Source organism: Conger conger, chromosome 17, assembly GCF_963514075.1.
Source record: "Conger conger chromosome 17, fConCon1.1, whole genome shotgun sequence".
NCBI classification, from domain to species: domain Eukaryota; kingdom Metazoa; phylum Chordata; class Actinopteri; order Anguilliformes; family Congridae; genus Conger; species Conger conger.
In genome coordinates this window covers 15,941,336-15,963,889 of record NC_083776.1, presented here as the reverse complement: position 1 = coordinate 15,963,889, position 22,554 = coordinate 15,941,336, and positions in this window count along the sequence as shown.

Sequence of the window (22,554 nt, the reverse complement as noted above, 5' to 3'; positions counted from 1 at the left end):
GTGAGGGCATTTACATCCATATCGGGTGATCCGTGTAGGACTTACAGCTCTTTATCTCCCCTGCAATTGTAGGGACTATACATTACTATGAAATATATTTGTTCTATATATTTTTTTTAATCCCACATATTTCCCAACATTCCTGCAGTATACCATTTCTCAAAGGGTATATATGATACTCAGATTTTCATTTGGCCTTTCTCTCCAGATACATGGACCTATGCATGAATCACCTCATGGATCTTACTGACATCTCCTCCATCCACCAAGCCTGTGTCAGACTCATAGTACAGACCCCACTTAAGGTCAGAATCACAGTACAGAACCAACTATAGGTCATTTCCACAGTACAGAACAAACTATAGGTCATACCCACATTCCATAACCCACTGTAGGTCATATCCACAGTACAAAACCAGTATAGCATCTCTGCAGGACTTGGCTTTCATCTCAGTAACTGACCGGAGGGTCTGCAGTACGTCTTGGAGCTATGACAATACGCTCACGTTCTCTCTGAATGACACCACACCACACTGCATCTCTAACACAAAGCAGTCCAGCCCTGAAGGGTCCTGACACGTTTCACTTATTGGCCTCGTTACCAGATTAATACAAACACTCTGCTGCCATTCAGCATTCCGACCGCACTCACAACAGCAGGTACGCACCGCTCGTTACACTCACTGTGGATATTTATATCCTGCAGTTTACATTGCACTTTCCTATCTGCTGTGTCCATTCTGTAACAAGTTCCCCGCTCATGGGCACCTGGCAGCCAGTGCAAAAATAACAGCTACAGGGGGAGCGACAGCCATCCTGAATATTTATTTTTGTTCTCCTGGAGCAGAATAAAAATAAAAATAGACTACAGGCCAGCTCTGGGTGATGTTCCAGGCTTTTAGTGAGAAACGAGGGATCTGTATCTGCCCTTTACTCACACGACGAAGGAGAAAAATGCTAAATCCTGCCGCTGTGACAACCATCTTAAATTATCCTGTCTACTGTTGTACTTACGCACCCACAGGGACATGGAGAACAATGCAGGTATATAATCACAGTGTGCGCGCACTGTCACGCACCGCAACAATAATCCTGTGTAATGCCCCTGAGCTGTTTAAATAAAGACTCCATTAATCAAGTGAAATGCAGAATCCTTCATTCTGTCAATGTCAGGAGACCTATGCTACCTGTTTTAACGACAGCCTAATGCGTTTACTGCATTCGGTGGGACTGCAAAATGCTGCAGAGGCAGAATCGCCCTTTATTAGCACGTAGGAGCACCTGAGATGGTTGATTAAGTGAAAACAAAATGCTAAGATGTCACCGCACTCTATAAATATAACTTTTTAAGTTGTTATTTTTAAGAGGTTGCATGTCGGTTTGCGATGAAGGTTTAATCTAAGTTATAGCTGTGTTTTCAGGGGGTAGGAGAGAAAGCTGAAATCACAGCTGGAGGGGGGAGGGGGGGGGGGGTCTTTTCAGAGCACAGAGCACATGTAAGCCATAAACACTCCTGCATGTTCCCAGGACTGTGACACCGCTAGATCTCCCCCTCATCCTGTGCGCAGCAGAGATTTAACAATGCAGGCTTGGGTTCTCCTGGGAGCACTGGATTGGTAAGTAACTCCTGCTGAGAACACAGCTCAAGCTAGGTTTTGAAACAGCTGGTAGTTAGTTGACCAGTTCAGATCAGCTCCCAACTTGACATGGTTTGACCAGCTCAAGCTATGTTTTGAAATAGCTGGGAGCAGCTAGTGCTCAGACAAGCTACCAACACTAGCTGGTTGATCAGCTCTTACCCAGCTAGGTCAGCTTTATGACCAGCTTAGCCATGCTGGTAGACCAGCTTAAGACCAGTTGGCCAGCTCAACTTTCAAGCTGGTCAAGTATATAGCCTTTATTCAAGTGCACACCTGTGTTTCCCAGTTCCATGTCCTATCTCCAGCCCTCAGCTCCTCCTTCGTACTGCCTGCTCTGCATTGCCCTGTTTGCCCAGTTCTCAGCCATCACCTGTCCCATCACTAGGAAATCCCATCAAAGGAACAAAAGAGGGAAGGATTGAATCTGTCTTACAGGCTGATTTGGGAAAGAGAGGGAAAGAGAGAATCGGCCTCTGGACTGATTTTGGATGTTGCTCACTCCGTTCTGGAATGAGGGGGAAGGGCTCCTCGGAACTCCATGATTAGACTTAAAAAATTTTTAACTTTTATTTTTTACATTTCCACCTTCTGACAATACCATTTTTACAGCGAATGACACAGACCCATTAAGTTTTAAGGCTCCCTTGGTGTAGTGTCTGTAGATTTATGATGCCGTCTCGGTCATAGGTCTGTCAGAGGGAGGTCTCACAGGGTTATGAGTCATAATGACAGGATGTCCTGGTCCTCTAAACCACACCCGTCTGGGGGACTGAGATTCGTCAGAGTGAACACAGACCCCTCCCACAGAAAGGGCAATGCTGTGGTCACACACAAACACACACATACACGTACAGGTACATACATGAATCTCACAGACACACATAAATGTACATTTAAGTATGAGCATACAGACAAACACATACAGGCATCTAGCCTACTCTGGATCCCTCCATCATCCAGAACTACCGCCCGGTATCTCTTCTTCCTTTCCTTTCTAAAACTATAGAACGAGCCGCTTCTACTCAACTTTCTTCCTTCTTTTCTAACAACAACCTGCTAGACCCCCATCAGTCTGGCTTCAGATCGGGCCACTCGACAGAGACTGCGCTCCTCTCCGTCAGTGAGTCACTTCATGCCGCACGAGCAGCCTCCCTCTCCTCTATCCTCATTCTTCTAGATCTCTCTGCTGCCTTCGACACTGTGGATCACTCCATCCTCCTGTCTGCCCTGTCAGCAACGGGCATCTGTGGCACAGCCCTGGACTGGATTGAGTCCTACCTCTCTGGTCGCTCCTTCCAGGTTGCCTGGGCTGGTTCGGTATCGACACCTCGGCCCCTCGCCACAGGAGTTCCCCAGGGCTCAGTCCTTGGCCCGCTTCTTTTTTCTCTCTACACTCGCTCCCTTGGCCCTGTGATCACTGCACATGGGCTATCCTACCACTGCTATGCGGACGATACCCAACTCTTCGTCTCGTTCCCGCCGTCTGATACGCAGGTTTCAGCCCGTATCTCTGCTTGCCTGAGGGACATCCAGAGCTGGATGGACAACCACCATCTAAAGCTCAACCCAGGTAAAACTGAAATGATATTCATCCCTGCTAATACCTCTCCCCATCTGGATCTCTCCATTTCCCTCGGGGATACCACACTCACGCCGTCACCCAGTGCAAGGAACCTCGGCGTGGTGATGGACAGCAGACTGTCCCTTTCCGAGAACATTGCGGCGGTGACCCGGTCTTGCAGGTTCTTCCTCTACAACATACGGAGAATCCGCCCCTTTCTCACCCCCTACTCGACCCAGCTCCTGGTCCAAGCGATGGTTCTGTCCCGCCTGGACTACTGCAATTCCCTCTTGGCTTGCCTCCCAGCGTCCGCCATCAGACCCCTCCAACTCATCCAGAATGCAGCAGCTCGTCTGGTCTTCAACCTTCCCAAATACTCACACGTCACCCCCCTGCTTACTTCCCTCCACTGGCTGCCTGTCATGGCTCGCATCAAATTCAAAACATTGGTGCTAGCCTTCCAAGCAGTTAAAGGGTCTTCCCCAGCTTATCTACAAAAAATCATCAGACCCTACACCCCTGCCAGACCTCTTCGTTCAGCCTCCACAGGCCGCTTGGCACCTCCCCCTCTCAGAACCTCCACCTCACGCTCACGACTACTGTCTGTTCTGGCTCCACGGTGGTGGAACGAACTCCCCGTTGAGGTCAGAACTATAGAATCTCTCCCCACCTTCAAGCGCAAACTGAAGACGCACCTCTTCAAGCAGCACCTCTCCCCATCCCTCCCTACCTCCCTGTGAACCTTAATTGTTGTCTCTGTGACTTGCTTTGTGTATCGGTATTTTTAGTTGGCTAGGTAAGCAGTGTTTGGATAGTTAACTTTGGTGACTTTTGCTCTGTTTGTTTGTTTGTTCAAAAAAAAAAAAAAAAAAAAAAAATGGCCCTTGCCCTTATCTTTGTTGTACAGGTAGCAGTTGAAATTGTACTTACCTCTAGGGTCTTTCAGCGAACTTATCCCTGGTTATGGGTATGCACTTTGTTGTACGTCGCTCTGGATAAGAGCGTCTGCCAAATGCCAATAATGTAATGTAATGTAATGTAATCTATGTGTAACGAGTTCGATATTTGCCTGAGTGGGATTTGAACCCCAGCCTTTCACTCAACCTAAGATTTCTTAGACCAATGTGTTACCAGTCAGCAAAAGGTGAACTCTCCCCTAGCCATGGGCAACAACCTGCTACAAACCTTCACTGCACTTCACTGTGCTTTTTACTAGCAGAGCTAACCCCGCTACACATGTGCTATATGTGTGTGTTGTACTTGCACTCACATAGTGCAGATGACTTGTGTCTAGTTTTTACACGTTCTCTTTCACAGCAGTCCTGTGTCTGAGCTGCCATGGGTTTCTCAATTCTCCAAGGCTTCAACTTCTCAGACTTCAGACTCATAACTCACCCAAGAAAAACACCAACAGCCTGGCATGTCCTCCTTTTCCCTCTCCCTTATCTGAGCATATTAAAACATACGGCAGCACTTCATAAACCCCACTTGGCACTCGGTGACATATAAAGGAAGCAGAGAAATATGAGTTTCCCATACGTTTAGGGTTCACACAGTTTTTGCCCTGGCCTTTGGAAAGTCAGGCTCTGTAATTCTGGCTCCCTTCTCCACTTCCTGCCGGATTCCACCCCGTCTGCTGCAATGTAAACTTTCTCACTGGCTTCGCCTGCTCCGTCCGCAGTTTTCACAACAAGACCTTAGACCACTTAATTTAATTTAAAGGTCAAGGGTTAACTGCAGCACCTTTGGGAAAAGTAAGAGCGGGGTCTGGTGCCCAGAGAAGTTCCATTTGCTGCCATAAAGAACCAACACAGGAGCTACACCAGTTCCCTGTGAAGATATCCAAACATCCAGGAGGATGAGTGTACGCACCATGTGTACAGACCCATTAAGAATGTGAGTTTATTTTCTGAGTAAGCCCTTTTTACTCACATATCCCAATGTGAGTTCATTTTCCGAGTGAGCGACGCCCTGTCTCTTGGTGCCTGTGGCCACATCGCTCACTCAACCATCCGTCTTCCTGTCGTTCGCACAGCAACACCCACGTCCCATCACTCATCCATCCATCTTCCTGCTGTTCACACAGTAGATTCATGGACGTGGGGTCTTATGGAATCACGATGCACTCGCTAACCCAGAGGCTCATGGGAAAGGAAGCCCCTGACACCACAAAGACAGGCCAAGCAGCAGGTCACATGCCTAAAATAAGGCCCACGGCGCTGAAAATGGAGAAGAACGTGGATAAATCAGCCTGGTAATCCATTGTGAATGAGGATGTACTGTTTATATAAAGTCTTGGATTATATAAAGCTTTCTGGATGCTGAAGAGAATAGAGTACTATTGTTACACTGCTTAGATTCCACTGCTTCAACACTTGACATCCAACCCAAAATGTATTGTAAGATCAACATATGTATTTATATGTATTCATAACATACTGTATTTTTATAAACACATTTATTAATAAAATTGTATAATTTTATTCATACATTGCTTACTTAGTCCTATAGTGTGCTTTGTTGGGGGGACCATGCTGAGGTTGTGTGTTGTGTGGAAAGCTTTAAGGTCAAAACAGGCCATAATATGCTGGTTTACCTATCTGAAACAGGCCCTGGTGTGTGCTGGTTGTATTGTCTGAAATGGGCCCTGGTGTGTGCTGGTTGTATTGTCTGAAATGGGCCCTGGTGTGTGCTGGTTGTATTGTCTGAAACAGTCCCTGGTGTGTGCTGGTTGTATTGTCTGAAACGGTCCCTGGTGTGTGCTGGTTGTATTGTCTGAAACGGTCCCTGGTGTGTGCTGGTTTTACTCCCTGAAACAGAACCTGGTGTGAGCCGTACTGCGTGTCTAGCTTCTGGGTGCAGACTGTGGGAACGAGGTCATGGCGATCCGTGTGGTTTTTGCTGTTGACTTCCTGTTGGTTTAGCCCCGTGTCACCAGCGTGGGGAGGGTGGTGTATGCCGTGTAGGGCAAACTGGGGGCAGGACGAAGATGCTTTGGGTCAATGGGGCTGCAGTAAAGACTGCTTTTCCCATGGGCTTTCTGTCTGGCATGGGTTCCCCACCAAAGAATCTGCAGATGGAGGGGTCCTTCATCTTCCGATGAGATAAGATTTAAACAGAAACACAAACCCTGCCCACATTTAGAAATGTATATTTATATTAGGATCATTTCACAGGCCATCTCATCCAGAGAAGCTTTGAACTTCAGTATGACAAGACAAGGGTGACTGAGCTCTGCATCCAAATATTAGTGAATAAAACCCTAAATACATAACCACAATCGACACCATTTGGGTTAAGCTTTGTTTTTAGGGGGGTAAGTAAGGTAAGTGCAATCAGGGTAGATAAGGGTCAGGGGAGTTTTAAGTTCAAGTTTTATGAATCGCCAGCCATGGGATCTATAGTACAGGATATCTCCTTCCTGTGTGTGGATCCTCTCCTTCCTGTGCAAGGAAACAGTGACTGACAATCCCCTCAGAAGTAATCTTTAAATTCTTTCACACTAATTACTCTCCTGGGACTGATTTTCATTCTGAGCAGCCCAGAAGAAGAAATATGATTTTTCGAAATAAGATTAGGACTTTAATTCCTATTCATCCTTTCACCCAGTGTCCATGCTCCAGTGGCGGAAAATCCAGGTTTAGTCCTCCCCAGTATTTTGTTCCACTCACCAGGATTAGTTAATTAGCAGGAGGTACTAATTTTGTGAAATGTATATTTCATTGGTGGAAGAAACACATGGCAGGACTTTTACTTTCGGACCGCGGGAGACCGGGGTATAACCACAAGTACCCCACAAGAGCTGGGTACTTGTGGTTATATTCTCAGTTTAACCTGAGGCAGGGGTACTGTGGGTTATTGTAACTCAGCTGGTAACATTTTGGAGGTAAGGAATGTGTCTTGGGGCTAATGGCTCATTAACAATGTAACCGTGATTAAACCTCAATTTGTGGATTGAGTCAACAAATAATCAAGCCCAGGGATGTGAGTTGTGTCTGTGAGAGTTTCAGCTCTAAATTGATTCATTTAAATGACTGAATGGCTGAAGAGTTCACATTTTGTTTCCAAGGTCTTAACCACAAAAACCTGCTGACACTGTAGCTGTCCAGGGAGTCTGATAGCCCTGTTCTTGCTAGGTAATTTGAGGAATAACTGCTACGTAGTTTAGCTGCAAGCCACAATTGTGAAATGGACAAAAAGAGAAATGTACATATAGCTGTAGGATTTAGATATTTTTAGTGGTGAACATCGTCACAACCACAACAAAAGAAAGAAGAAAATTGCACCATTAACAACGTTTTCTAATTATTCAAGTCACATTTCTATAACTGTTTAATCACACACGGTAACTCATGTTTAATCATATGTCAGGAGGATAAGTCAAAATATTTATTACAATTAATTTAAGACAACATCCTGATGCCTGGGGCAGCACAGTGATGGCGCTGTTGCCTCAGAGCAAAAAGGTCCTGGGTTGTGATACTCTGCTTTCCTCCCGCAATCCAAATACCTGCAGGCTAGGTTAATTTGATACTCTAAATCGCCCATACGTACAACTGTGTGAATGTATAACTGTCCTTGTGTCTCCATTTTACACTGATTAAGAGCCTACTCGGCTGGTATTTGTAATGTAATTGGTATTTGTAATGAATATGTAATTGTTATTGCTATTCAAATTGGAAGATGATGAAACTGGGCTGAGAATGGTGGTTAGATTACCATTAGAAGAGTGATGAGTCAGTCAGTATGACATCGCCAGAACAGTAAACCCACAGGGGGTACTTTAGGCTGCTGTTATGAGGTCACATCATGAATTCAAAGGATGCAGAAATAAATGATAAAATATAAGTCAGCACTTGGCTGTCTGATCAACATTTTCACCACCACTTGCATGCAAACCCTTTCTTTTGCTTTGCCCATTTTGAGTTCTTTTGAATGTTTCACTGGCCAAAAAAAAGCATCAATGAATATAAGGAATATAACTGAAATCATAACAGAAACCCTGGAACTTCTAACTATCTAAAAGTTTGTCTATTAAACGTGTTCTACAGAAACAGTTTTGGTATCTGATCCTGAAATTCTTCCCTTGCCTCCTGTCCTGCTCTTAATCAGACACGCACTCTCGCTCTCCAGAGCCAATAAACCTCTCACTCTGCGGGCAGAATAAGAGCCTGTCTCTCACTCCGCAGGGAGAATAAAACGCCCCTCGCCCAGTGCTCATCTCTCTCAGAGCAAGCGTCTCATTTGACGGCGTGGCGCCCGCCTTCATTAGCACATCTGATAGGTCACATTTAAGATGCTATTTGCACCTTTTACGCCGCGGCGTGTTAACACTGAGCACCGACTGCTGGGCTGACGACGATGCCCAATCAGGACGCCTTTCCTTATGACTGCAAACGTGAGGGATTATGACAGATTTTTGCCAGTATCGCTCCGCACTCCGCACCCCCACTGAAAAGGTGCCAAGGTTTACACCTCATTTCATCTCCTCTCCCCGGTTCAGACACTCTGGCTCCGACGTCTCGGCCGTGCTGCAGGAGGCCCCGACACTTAGCTTTCACGTGGAATAGCTGTGGATCCTGCCCCGCCATTAGCTCAGAGCCGGCTGGATGAGCCCCTGTCGGAGGTGGTAATTAATGTGATGAAGCGGTTATTTATACGGCAACGCGAGCAGACGCGCTGCTTGTCTTTTTATGAGGCGGTCTGCGCTGAGCGTCGGCCTGCCTGACTGCCATGAAAGGCGTCCATTGTCAAAGTCTGCCCGTTTTTTCTGCAACACAAAGGCTTGCATTAAAGAAGAACTTGGCTGTCTTTGAGTTGTTTAACTCTGTTCAATTCTCTCGTTCCTCCATCTGCGAGGGCTAGCATGAAAGCCGAACATTGTTATTCGTACCAAATGGTTGGCAGTTATATAGTGCCTTTATACAAAGCGCTGTACAATTGATGCTTCTCATTCACCCATTCATACACACACATTCACTCACTAACGACGATTGGCTGCCATGCAAGGCACCAACCACCTCTTCAGGAGCATTTGGGGATCAGGTGTCTTGCTCAGGGACACTTCGACACACCCAGGGCGGGATCGAACCGGTAACCCTTCGACTGCCAGATGACTGCTTTACCACCTGAGCCAATGTCACCCAATGTACCACTCCTTTGCATAGTTTGAATGAACTAACTTAATATAGTTTACAGTACACTATGTTAGCATGATGTATAATTTAACCAGAGAAGAAGGGCCAAAGTTTCTTTTTAACTATTTATCATGGTATGACATTTTTAACCAGGAAAGCTTTAAATATATGTTAAAATTGAAATAAAATATTTCAATGTCAGCAATAAGACCTATTGTCCTTCATAACTATGGGGTGCGTGATGGAACATTTTTCTGGTGCTGTTTGGGCACATTCGTCCCCATAGAAGGCCCGGTTTCATTTCAATCATTAAATTATGTTAGAGAGAGGTCATCTTCACCCCACGGAAAAACATTCCTGTCCTGCAAAGAGGGGTGCATTCCAAAACAACAGTGCACATACTCCTTTAATCACATACAGAGAGTCCCCTCAGGTTTCTACAACAGTGCTTACCGTACTGTATATAACTAACAAACCAACCATCAATTGACCAACCTACTGTGTCAGGGTGATCACCAGGGTGACTGTTGGTGAAGATGGCATTAAGCTGTATGACCTGATTTCAGCCAGATGGAAGTCCAGCTGTGTTTACCTGGAGAACCCAGTAAAGCTCTGGTGATGTCATGGTGTCGATAGCATTTCCCCTAACCATTGAGAGATCCCTGGTGCACACACAGACCACAGACTGCTATACTGCTAGAGCTGATTTATTTCAGTTCCATATGAAGAATTTGGTCACACTTTACCATAGAGTTCCATGAATTGGCATGAACTAATGTAGCTGTTAACTAACTACTACCGAGAAGTTACTTTGTACAGCTCTGTTAATGTATTTGTACAATATTAATTCATGTTAACAACATGAATAGTTATTGCCAATTCGTATTGGATTGAAAAAGTTAGTTAATGTGTTTATTAATATTATGTAATTCATCCTATGGTTTGCTAATGTATAAATATTAATGTGCAAATAGGTTAGTTAGTTACTGTAGTTAACAAATGCATTGTAATGAAATTAATTTTATGTTTAATTCATGGATTTGTCCATGAATTCATGTTAACAACTACATTAGTTAATGCCCATTCCTGAACCTTTATTGTCAACTGTGACTGTGACCAATAATTTAAACTGATTCAAGGAATTGCATGGTTCCAGACCAGTCAAATGGCAAATAGCCATGCGATAACATTACAGTTACAGTCCAAAAACAACTTAATCTATCTCACATATCTGTTATTTCTGATGGTGTTTTTCAGGCCAATACTAATAACTTAATTTGTAGTGTACTGTTTTTACATGAAGGACATGAATCACAATGACTGACAGGAGAAAAATCTCTGTGAGATTCAAAGTTGTGACATCACTCAAAGAGATCGTTTCTTGCTAGAAATAGAACTGAGAAGCCATTTTGGAAGCTGGCCTAGTTTCAGCCCTGATAACTCATCAGCTGACAGTCCAGTCTCAGCATAAACCGACACACTAAAATGTTTAGAGAAAAACTTCCAGACATCATCTTTGTAGTAACAACCTTAAGCGGCGCATGACACCAAAGATGGTCTCTGTAAGCAATAGCCAAGATGGACGAGCGCACTGGCATGGAATGCTGGGCCCTTGCAACATTACAGTTCAGTCACTGAAACATGCTAAACGTGCTAATAGCTCAAAAATGTAAATGGTGACCAGAGCTCCTTTTTAGGAATAGGGCTGTCTGGTCTCCGTGGCGATAAACAGCCCCCCAGGACCTTGTCTTACCGTGACTCATTACACAGACAGGAATGAGCCCCCCCGATCTGAGGAACAGGGCTAAAGATAACCCTGTCCCTTCTGTAAATAAACACATGCTGCTGTTGTGTGGGACGGAGGATCTTATCAGAACATAATCTTGCTGCAATTACAATGACACGAAACAGTAGAATTACAGCCTGTGTTGGGAAGCAGCCATTTTGATGACATACTGCATGTTTAGTGAAGGCCGGCAGTTTCTTAGGAAACATCATTATTGCCTCCGCTTTGCAGTAGATGAAATCCATGTACAGAACTATATTCCTGTTGCTTTGAGAATGCTGCCCAACCCACTGTACACAGAAAAGCCAACAGGGTTTCCTGTGGTCGATTGATCTTGCCTGGTGCAACCGAGCCAACCAAGAAGACCAGAAGGTGAGGTTTACACTTTCGTTTCACAGGTTCCAGTACACCAGACGAGCTCAGTGTGATGTAAAAAAGTATTTGAATCCAAAATAATTACCTATTTGACCCAAGTCTGCCATGTACCCTGGTGTAAAATCCAGGAATTACCTGCTACTAGCTGTTTCAAAGCATAGCTTGAGCTGGTCAAACCATTTGAGTATGGAGCTGGTCTGAACTGCTTTTTTCAGCAGGGTAGATAACAATATTCCCATTGCTTTGAAAATGTTGCCCACTGTACATGCAGTCTATTCACAGAAAGGCTGTCAGGCTCGTTAGAGACAGGGATAGAGAATTCCTGAGAAAATTCCTGCCCCGCTCCCTGATTGTGCTCATTTCCTGCACTGGTTCCTGTTCTTGCAGGACGCAGTGTGTGCATTGTAATGTGTTGTTGTTTACGGGTCTCTGTGCGTTTCTGCAGCCTATCAGCATCCTGATCAGAGCTGCTCTGCATCGCGTCTCCCATAACCGACCCTGCATTGTCCAAACACACAGGAAGAGGAACAGGGTCAAATAAACAATGGCAGAAACAGCCTCTTTAAGAGGCACAGCCTCTGTATTCTTTCCACAATGACTTTGTGTCCTTCAAGATTTTAATCACTCACAGAAAGTGTAGGATGCTGAATACTATGTGAACAGGATTATCTAAATGCAACAATACATTTTGTTTCAGGGTTATAGACTTTTTTTACATAGCCCTTTCCTAATTGCTTTCTAAAAGATTGTTCAGCGTAATGAAGTCCTCAATCGACCACAAAAAAAATTTGCCTCTCCTGATAATTTCAGTTCCTTTTTATTTACTTTTATGATTTCATGAAGTATTCAGCAAAACAAATGAGTCACTCTTTGGCCCATACCAAGTAAGCTTTTGATCAAATCTTGGTCAAATTTAACGCTTTGCGGCGGTTATCTCGGCGACACCAGGCCAACGTTGGTAACCGCGGGAAACCACAATGAGTCCCAGATTTCAGCAGGGAACATGCCATTCCACAGCTGATTGGTGTAAAATGCCAGACCACCGGCATCTCGAATGGCTTGATTGTGGCATTTTGATCACTCTGTTGTGGGGTCTTGGTTGCTCGACTGAGCCCGCCTAGGTCAGACAGCCAGTTCACCTGTTTCTGTTCTTACCCTCTTTCTGTTACGTCCAGTCTCTACCAAACAGCCAAGATGAGACCAGACGAGAGAAATCTCAGAAAGCCTGTGTTTAAATCTCAAAACGTCCGCGAGTATGGACAAGGCAGTCCACACCAAAGCGGCAAGTAAACAAATAAACGACTGTTTCCATCCCGAGTTAACAAATCAGTAATTGTTCTTTAACTCTGGGCTTAAGACTTGACATGCTCAGGTTTGTTTTTTAGAAAACTGGACAGTTCACACAGATAAAACTTTCTTCTAAAGACATTCTGAAACCGTTTCGTCTCATCTCGGCTGTTTGATGGACTTGGACTGGGCTGTACTCTTCAGCTGCCAAACTCCACCTCCAGCTGGCTGCGGGGTTCTGAACAGGCCTCAGATGCAGACTCCTGTACATGTTATCATACATCATCCGAGAGCGGGCTGTTTAACGGTGGGATTTCAGCAGGTTTTCACCACTTCGCAGAACTTCAGAGAAAATATGAAACTTAGGATGTGTTATCGGCATAAAAAGGGTAATTTGAGCTGTCACACAGGGCTGTGTTTACAGCGGGGGTACCCACTTTGGAGGGGCCCATGCTCTGTAGTACTAACTGCAGCAGTAATAACGCTAATCCAACACATAAGCACTTAACACAGCAATCAATGTGCATACAGTACTTTCTAAGCATTAATACCAGCTGTTGGGCCAGGCTCTCACTAAGACCTCTCTAAACTTGAATATATGTTCCTGCAGTACAACTGCAGTTTGAGGACTATTTATAGCACATTAAGAACATTTTGTTTGTAGATCATCTCAGGTGAGATGGAGGTTATTCCGCAGAGAACAGGACCCTATTCAGCACACTGTTTCTCTGGATTATCAGCTGGATTCCCTGTTCTCTCCCTTTTAAATTTCAGGCACACTAAACTAGGGTAGAATGTGCGGCAGGAGACCACTTGACTCTGTGAAAACCGATAAGTTAAAGTGACAGGAAAGATAAATCCATCAATGCCTTCAAACAACATTGTATGGAATTATTATTATGGTATGCATTAAGCATCAGCAACAGTAGAGACATCAAACGGTGGTGCAGTGGATAACACTGTTCCCTCACAACAGAACATCCTGCACTTGAATCCTGACCAGCTCCTTTCTGTGTAGAGTTAGCATTTTGCTATTTTTCAGCTCATAATCCCTCTACCGACCGTATCCCTCTCCCAGTCTCCCACCTTCTCCCTCTCCCAGTCTCCCACCTTCTCCCTCTCCCAGTCTTCATCCTTCTCCCCCCTTCTCCCTCTCCCAGTTTTCCTCCTACTCCAATGCAATTTACTTGTGGGAGGAATTGAGGAGGAAGATGGGGTGACAAGGCAGCCCATAAAATCCAGAATTTCCTGTATTTTCAATACGTGTTAGTTATTGACGTCAGCGTTGTCTTCCTGGTTTTAGTATCTAAAACACCCACAAAGAGCGGGGACGTAGGTGACACTGCCCCCAGAGCCCAATTCCCCCTCCCCTTCCGCCTCCTGTGGTCAGCTCTCTGTTAACATTTAGCAATGTCATCTGATAATTGTACAAAAACATGTTATGTCACGTGGGAAATCTTTTTACCAAAAGCTCAGGAAAATAGCAGTAAGACCCTAAAATAGGCATACATCTACCAAAAGTGCAATTGTTTTACTTGGAACAGGTATGGAACACAAATCTCCACAAAATGGAACACAAAAGCTCCAGAAATAATATTTGAGTGGGCCTTTAAACATTGTCCCCCCCACCTCTCCAACCGCCAGCGTCTCTGCAGTTTCCTGCCATTGTGGACATAAGCCCCCTCACTCTGCTAACTCATCTGGGAGGCCCCACCCCATCTCTTCCTGAAAACCAAACTGTCAGCCCATCAACTGCCACTGCAGAACCGCACAAACCGCTGCCAATGAAAAGGCACAAACCCACGACGTAACAAAACCAGATAAAACAAGACGCAATGAAACCGCAGACAATACAAGGCAATGAAACCACACAACACACGACGAAACAAAACCACTTTTGTTTAAGAGGTTTTCAGACGTCCCTAGAGCTGTGAAGTGTGGCTTTTCAATGCTCATGGGAGTGAAAGCACAACATTCTTAGAATTTTTCATTGTTATTGGATCACATTTCTTCAGCTTCGCACCTAACAGACAGCATTTATGTTTTGAGCGCCACCCATGACAGGGTGCTAAATACATTCCTTCAGCTCCTTACGCAAGCACTCTCCCCAAGGGATTACATTAGGTGAGCAAAATGGCAGGAGCATTTACTGTAACTGTCATTAACCTATGGAAACATTTCATACGAACAGAGACAACTGCCATTTCGACTTTGCAAGCATCCTCTTCAGTCTGGACAAAAATGTGGATGAGTTCTTATATACCCTTGTATTATACTATTCCAGAATTCAGGCCAAATCTACTCATATCATGGAGATTCTTTCCTAGCTGCTGGTTCAGATGTGCAATCGGCTACATCTGGGAAACAACTGTATTAATTGATTTACGTAACAATGGACACTACGATTCAACATGACTAATCTTCCTTTTCTTGATTTTATTAACGTCAGAGTTGACGGGAATGGATCAAAGTATTTTTACCGTAAGTGTCACAACTGTAACAAATTAGAGGGGGGGGGGGGCTGATTGGACAATGGCCCACTGGCCCCCCCTGTTCGGAACCACTATTAGGGATGCTTTCGTTTATTAGCTCTCAGAGCACCAGAGTGCAAAAAAAATGGCTGAAGAGGTTATTCCTGAAGAAAAAAAAGAAAAAAAAACAGCTCAAGTTCGGTTTGAAACAGCTGGAAGCCGGTTGACCAGTTCAGACCAGCTCCCATCTTGACATGGTTTAGCTGGTTAACCTGTTCAGACCAGCTCCCAGTCTGACCTGGTTAAGCCGGTTAACCTGTTCAGACCAGCATGGTTTAACTAGCTCATTAGCTACCAGAACTAGCTGGTTGACCAGCTCATAACCAGTTAGACCAGCATTATGACCAGCTTGGTCATTTTGGTTGACCAGCACATAGCCAGCTAGACCAGTTGTATGACCAGTTTGACCATGGTGGCATAGCTGGATTTTACAGCAGGGTTGTTGTTTGTAAATAAAGGGATTAATGCCTGCTCTATGACATTTGAATCACAGAGCACGTAAACACAAACACACCTGAGGCAGGACGTGGCTGCAGCAAGCTCATTCCCATGACAGGGCCGGTGGAAACAGGAATAGAACAGCGCTCCTGTCTGAGGATGCGGGGCCTTGTGTTTTCACAGGAAGACCGTCGTCATGGAGAGTAAACACCACATTTGAGCCCCGCGCCATCACGAACAGGGAACCGGAGGTTCACAACAAACACGCAACGCATTGTTTCGCTCTCCGCACACGTGAAATAACCAGGGAAGCCCACCAGCTGCCTAGTTAGTACTGTAACCTCACATCAGAAAATTCTGTGTGACATCTGCTGGAACACTTGAAAAAATCTGTACTCTTCTGCAAGATCTGCCCATAACAAATGTGAAACATGCTCCTTTTCTTACTGGGGGGTACAGCAGGCATTAGAACATGATTTATTCATTATCTCACTCATGTGGGAGGGTAGCCCCTCCCATCGCCTCCCATCCAACCGAAGGAATCCTCAAATCAGTCTGCCCTGCTGAGAAAAAAACAGCTCAAGCTAGGTTTTGAATCAGCTGGTAGCTGGTTGACTAGTCCAGACCAGCTCCTTAGTCAACATGGTTTGACCAGCTTAAGCTATGTTTTGAAACAGCTGGTAGCTGTAACTTCAAGATGGATTTTACACCAGGGTGTAATACTGCAGTCAGAATGAGCACCCTGGTCCGTATCAAATCTGAGTACTCTGGAACATTCTGTGTGACACAGCTGAGAGACTCTGCCTCTGTTTGAAGGCAGATGCCAGAGTTCAGCACCCGGGAAGGGATCGGAGAACAAGGGGTGTGGGTGGGTGGGGGGTGGGGGGTGGGGGGGGGGGGGGCAGCCCCTCCTGCCTGGAGCCCCCGCTGCTTCTCAGATAATTGTGGGTGTGGTTGTGTGTGAGGGGTCTGCTAACTGCTAATGGTGCTACTCTTATTCAGCTTTCAGGGAGCCAGGGAGCCACCCAGACACACACACAGGAACACCCACCAAGAGTGTATGCTTTTTCACAAACACTCGCCAATGCACACACACATACACATGCACTAAGACGAATCTGAGGAGTTTCTCTCTTATCTGACTTGCAGGAAAAGTGATCACAGTTGCTGTGTCATATTTCCGCTGCTGTCTCAGCGCCAAATCATTATCCCAATAAAATCCCAGTAACATCCCAACAGTATCGCAGTAATACCCCAATAATATCCCAATAACATCTCAGTAAAATCCCAGTCATATCCCTATAAAATCCCAGTAAAATCCTATGGGATTACTTAGCAAGGCATTTGACAGCATCATGAAGACAGACATTTCATTTGCGTCCATGAGCAGAAATCATAAGGTAAGTAAACACGATAAAATAAATGAACAAATCAAGGACACAGTGTGGATGTGGAATAAATGAATAGATCAAGGCCACAGTGTGGATGTGGGATAAATGGATAGATCAAGGCCACAGTGTGGATGTGGGATAAATGGACAGATCAAGGCCACAGTGTGGATGTGGGATAAATGGATAGATCAAGGCCACAATGTGGATGTGGGATAAATGGACAGATCAAGGCCACAGTGTGGATGTGGGATAAATGGATAGATCAAGGCCACAATGTGGATGTGGGATAAATGGACAGATCAAGGCCACAGTGTGGATGTGGGATAAATGGACAGATCAAGGCCACAGTGTGGATGTGGGATAAATGGACAGATCAAAGCCACAGTGTTGATGTGGGGTAAATGGATAGATGGTGTGCTGTGGCAAGATTGCAACATTTAGAGTAAAGTAAAAAACTCCAAATACAAACAGTGGGGAAAAGCTTAGGCATAATAAATGTGTCTAGAGAGGAGCAGTAGAGAGGGGCTCAACCTAGAGGCGAAATTGTTCCGTGCTTAAATCTGCTTATGCAGACAATGGGTCCCTATGGGAAAGCTTCTTACTTTGTGCTGTTACTCCATACTTTTTGGGAAGGGGGGTGGGGGTTAGTGGTGGTCACAGGCACTAGTCGTCAGACAGCCTCTCCTGTCTTTCAGGGGTTTGGCTTTGATCTTTCCAGAGGACCATCCACAAAGAGAATTGCCCACGGATCACTTCATCTTCATTATCTCTCTGACTGCTACTTGTGAAGGCAATGAAACCACAGGGACCAGAGCAAAGGAAGCTCTATCACACACTACCCCCAGCACCACCCAAACCCCACCTCAGTTACACACTACCCCAGCACCACCCAAACCCCACCTCTATCACACACTACCCCAGCACCACCCAAAGCCCACCTCTATCACACACTACCCCCAGCACCACCCAAACCCCACCTCTATCACACACTACCTCAGCACCACCCAAAGCCCACCTCTATCACACACTACCCCCAGCACCACCCAAACCCCACCTCTATCACACACTACCCCCAGCACCACCCAAATCCCACCTCAGTTACACACTACCCCAGCACCACCCAAACCCCACCTCTATCACACACTACCCCCAGCACCACCCAAACCCCACCTCTATCACACACTACCTCAGCACCACCCAAAGCCCACCTCTATCACACACTACCCCCAGCACCACCCAAACCCCACCTCTATCACACACTACCTCAGCACCACCCAAAGCCCACCTCTATCACACACTACCCCCAGCACCACCCAAAGCCCACCTCTATCACACACTACCTCAGCACCAACCAAACCCCACCTCTATCACACACTACCTCAGCACCACCCAAAGCCCACCTCTATCACACACTACCCCCAGCACCACCCAAACCCCACCTCTATCACACACTACCCCAGCACCACCCAAAGCCCACCTCTATCACACACTACCCCCAGCACCACCCAAACCCCACCTCTATCACACACTACCCCAGCACCACCCAAACCCCACCTCTATCACACACTACCCCAGCACCACCCAAACCCCACCTCTATCACACACTACCCCAGCACCACCCAAACCCCACCTCTATCACACACTACCCCAGCACCACCCAAACCCCACTTCAATTAAACACTACCCCAGCACCACCCAAAGCCCACCTCTATCACACACTACCCCCAGCACCACCCAAACCCCACCTCTATCACACACTACCCCAGCACCACCCAAACCCCACCTCTATCACACACTACCCCAGCACCACCCAAAGCCCACCTCTATCACACACTTCCCCCGCACCACCCAAACCCCACCTTAGTTTGCTGTTAGTCCTTAGGCCAATGAAAGTCATCAAATTATTCTGTAACACCACATAACAATAAATTAAGCGAAGCCTTTCATGTAAGAATCAACAGAGACATGTGAGGCACGGGGTGTCTCTGATAGACCAAAGAATGCCTTTAGGGTTGACACCATTTCCTTCACGACTTCCAGGGAGATGTGAATGTTTTTTGGAGTCACATTTTTTACCTGGACAGCTGCTCCTGATCCTCTGCGTTCACATTAATCAGCGACCTGGCTGTGGGTGGATGGGGTGTGGTGTGTGTGTGTGTGTGTGGGGGGGGGGGGGTTCAGGGGGAGGTACATCCCAGGCGAATGACCTCGCTCACTTCTGACACTGAAGCTGACCTCATTACTCGCTGCATTTCCTCAGACTTCTAACACGCAGGATTTCCCATGATTCTGCGCAAGATTGACTCTCAGCCATCAGACCGTTTCCCAGGTCACACATTGACTGTTATCTTTACAAAAACTGTCAAAAAGCTGTTTTTCTAAATTATACTCTCACTGTAGAATTAGAGATAGAATTACAGTACACTGAAATATGAATGACGTATGACGCATTCAGAGGTGCTGTACAAAAGCTGTGGAGGTCCTGATTAAACGTCAGTGAGTGACCAGAAATTATGAAGTATTATGATTTCTATATATTAAATATTAATATCTTTGGCCTCATGCCATTATGAAATGCTTTGTGTTATCATCATTGTTATAAAGCCTAAAAAATTCTCCTTACTATAATTGAATGATGTATGCAAATGAATTGTAGACGTTCATGTCATAGAAAGTGTTACGCTATTTTCAATATAAACGATCTATTCATAATTTTAGTAAAAGATGTCCATACAAAGATACAATAATAATGCTCTCACCAGACTTCATAACCCAATATTCACAGGACCTGGTTTCATCTAACTGTGATAAATGAATCCTGAATCTCTCCTCTATATGGTTAACTGTGGCTTTGTCCATAGATTTCTGCAGTCGATCAGTCGATCAATTGCCGCCAGTGTTGCTAGAACGATACGAGACTGACATCTAGTGAGCATATGAGGAGTGTTTTAATATTTAATGTATCTGTATGTGAACTTGTTCAAACAACAATAGTAGCAACATCTCTCTATGTGGGTGTACTACCGAAAACGGTGCGTCTTCATAGGCCTATGGGCAAGAGGTTTTTCGTTTTGCATCGTTCCAAACAGGTCCACAGCATGTATCAAGGCCATGCCATTTTTATGATATTTCTTATTCTCTCTTTTTTTTCTTCACTGGCCAACTTCTCGAAGAACAAATAGGCCCATTTATTTGAAAGCTTCGAGCACTTAATAAACTCATAAGACATTATTATCACCCCAAGCATAAAGCCGCCGTAGCCTAATATTATCAGTAAAGAGATCACTTTAATTGAAGCGCTGCAATGGAAGTCAAATGCTGATCTCTGAATGGATAAACGTGCTTGCTTTCGTTGATAGAAATTAACGCAACTCATAAATAAGGGTATTTAAATAGTGCGGGCATTCGCTTATCTTTAAAACCCACTGTGGCTACGTCACTTTGTCTCCCTCATGTGGTAAAGATAGATGGAATGTCTCGTAAATATTTCCTAGATATCCAACTTTTTGTTTAACTGCTCTTCCGCTTATGTTGTCTAACGTAACCTATTACTTAATTAGCAATCAAATAAAATTACAATTATAGGTTGAAAGGCTCCCCCACTACCCTAAACGTAGCTAAACGGTCAATTCCATTTTTATGCCACGGTTCTACCTGGCCAGTATGCATTTCCAGTTTATTCCCACGGACACACTTTCTAAGAAAGAAACACGTAAAACTAAAGGCTGCAGTGCCACTGTAAAAACTTTAATTCCACCCATTGCTCACATAGGAAGGAACACCAACGGAATCTGTGTTCTGTAGGATGCGGTATAGGAGCACCTTTAATTTCCTCTCCGCATCATACAGTTAACATATCTATTATAGCTTCAATCCAGACTGGCTATAATACATACTGAGCATCAAAATAACTGCGATTATTCTGTTCATGCATGTACATTTGAGAGAGAAAAGCAAAACGCTTTGTCAGACGCAACGTCAGATATTGAATTAAATAATTTGACGTCAATTCCATCAGGAATGTGAGTGAATGACCAATTAATCAATTAGGCACCAGATACTGTACATTTAGCTAATCAATATTAAAACTAAAATGGTGTTTAGTCCTCTGAATAACCGGACTTAAATAGAATAGTGCATTCATTTTGATGTTCAGTACATCGCCAACTTAAAATACAACATTAAACGGGTCAAATACCTACTGTAAACCCAAAATTACGCCCAAAGGGAGCTCAGCATCCAAACATTCCTTTACATTAAGAAGCCAATAAATGAAGACAATACAATACTCCTTTATAATACATACAGTACAATAGTCCTTTAAATGTATGTAATGATGCGCTCGGGAAGGCACGGCTACAATGGGACTGAAGACATAGCTCTCATTCCGGGGTTTATGTTAGTTTTAGCGGATGTATTCATTTGGCTCAGAAGGTTTTTGTGTGCCGTGACGGACACTTCAGGTATTTACAGACTATGCCAGTGTTACAGTGGTAGAAAAAGACGTACAGTATATTGCCAAAAGTATTCACTCAGCTATCCAAATAATTGAATTCAGGTGTTCCAATCACTTCCATGGCCACAGGTGTATAAAATCAAGTATCTAGGCATGAAGACTACTTCTACAAACATTTGTGAAAGAATGGGTTGCTCTCAGGAGCTCAGTGAATTCTAGCATGGTACCGTGATAGGATGCCACCTGTGCAATAAGTCCAGTTGTGAAATTTCCTCACTACTAAATATTCCACAATCAACTGTTAGTGGTACTATAACAAAGTGGAAGCAATTGGGAATGACAGCAACTCAGCCACAAAGTGGTAGGCCACGTAAAATCACAGAGCAGGGTCAGCGGATGCTGAGGTGCATAGTGCGCAGAGGTCGCCAACTTTCTGCAGAGTCAATAGCTACAGACCTCCAAACTTCATGTGATCTTCAGATTAGCTCAAGAACAGTGCGTAGAGAGCTTCATGGAATGGGTTTCCATGGCCGAGCAGCTGCATCCAAGTCTTACATCACCAAGCGCAATGCAAAGCGTCGGATGCAGTGGTGTAAAGCACGCCGCCACTGGACTCTAGAGCTTTGGAGACGTGTTCTCTGGAGTGACGAATCACGCTTCTCCGTCTGGCAATCTGATGGACGAGTCTGGGTTTGGCGGTTGCCAGGAGAACGGTACTTGTCTGACTGCATTGTGCCAAGTGTAAAGTTTGGTGGAGGGGGGATTATGGTGTTGTTTTTCGGGAGTTGGGCTCAGCCCCTTAGTTCCAGTGAAAGGAACTCTTAATGCTTCAGCATACCAAGACATTTTGGATAATTTCATGCTCCCAACTTTGTGGGAACAGTTTGGAGATGGCCCCTTCCTGTTCCAACATGACTGCACACCAGTGCACAAAGCAAGGGCCATAAAGACA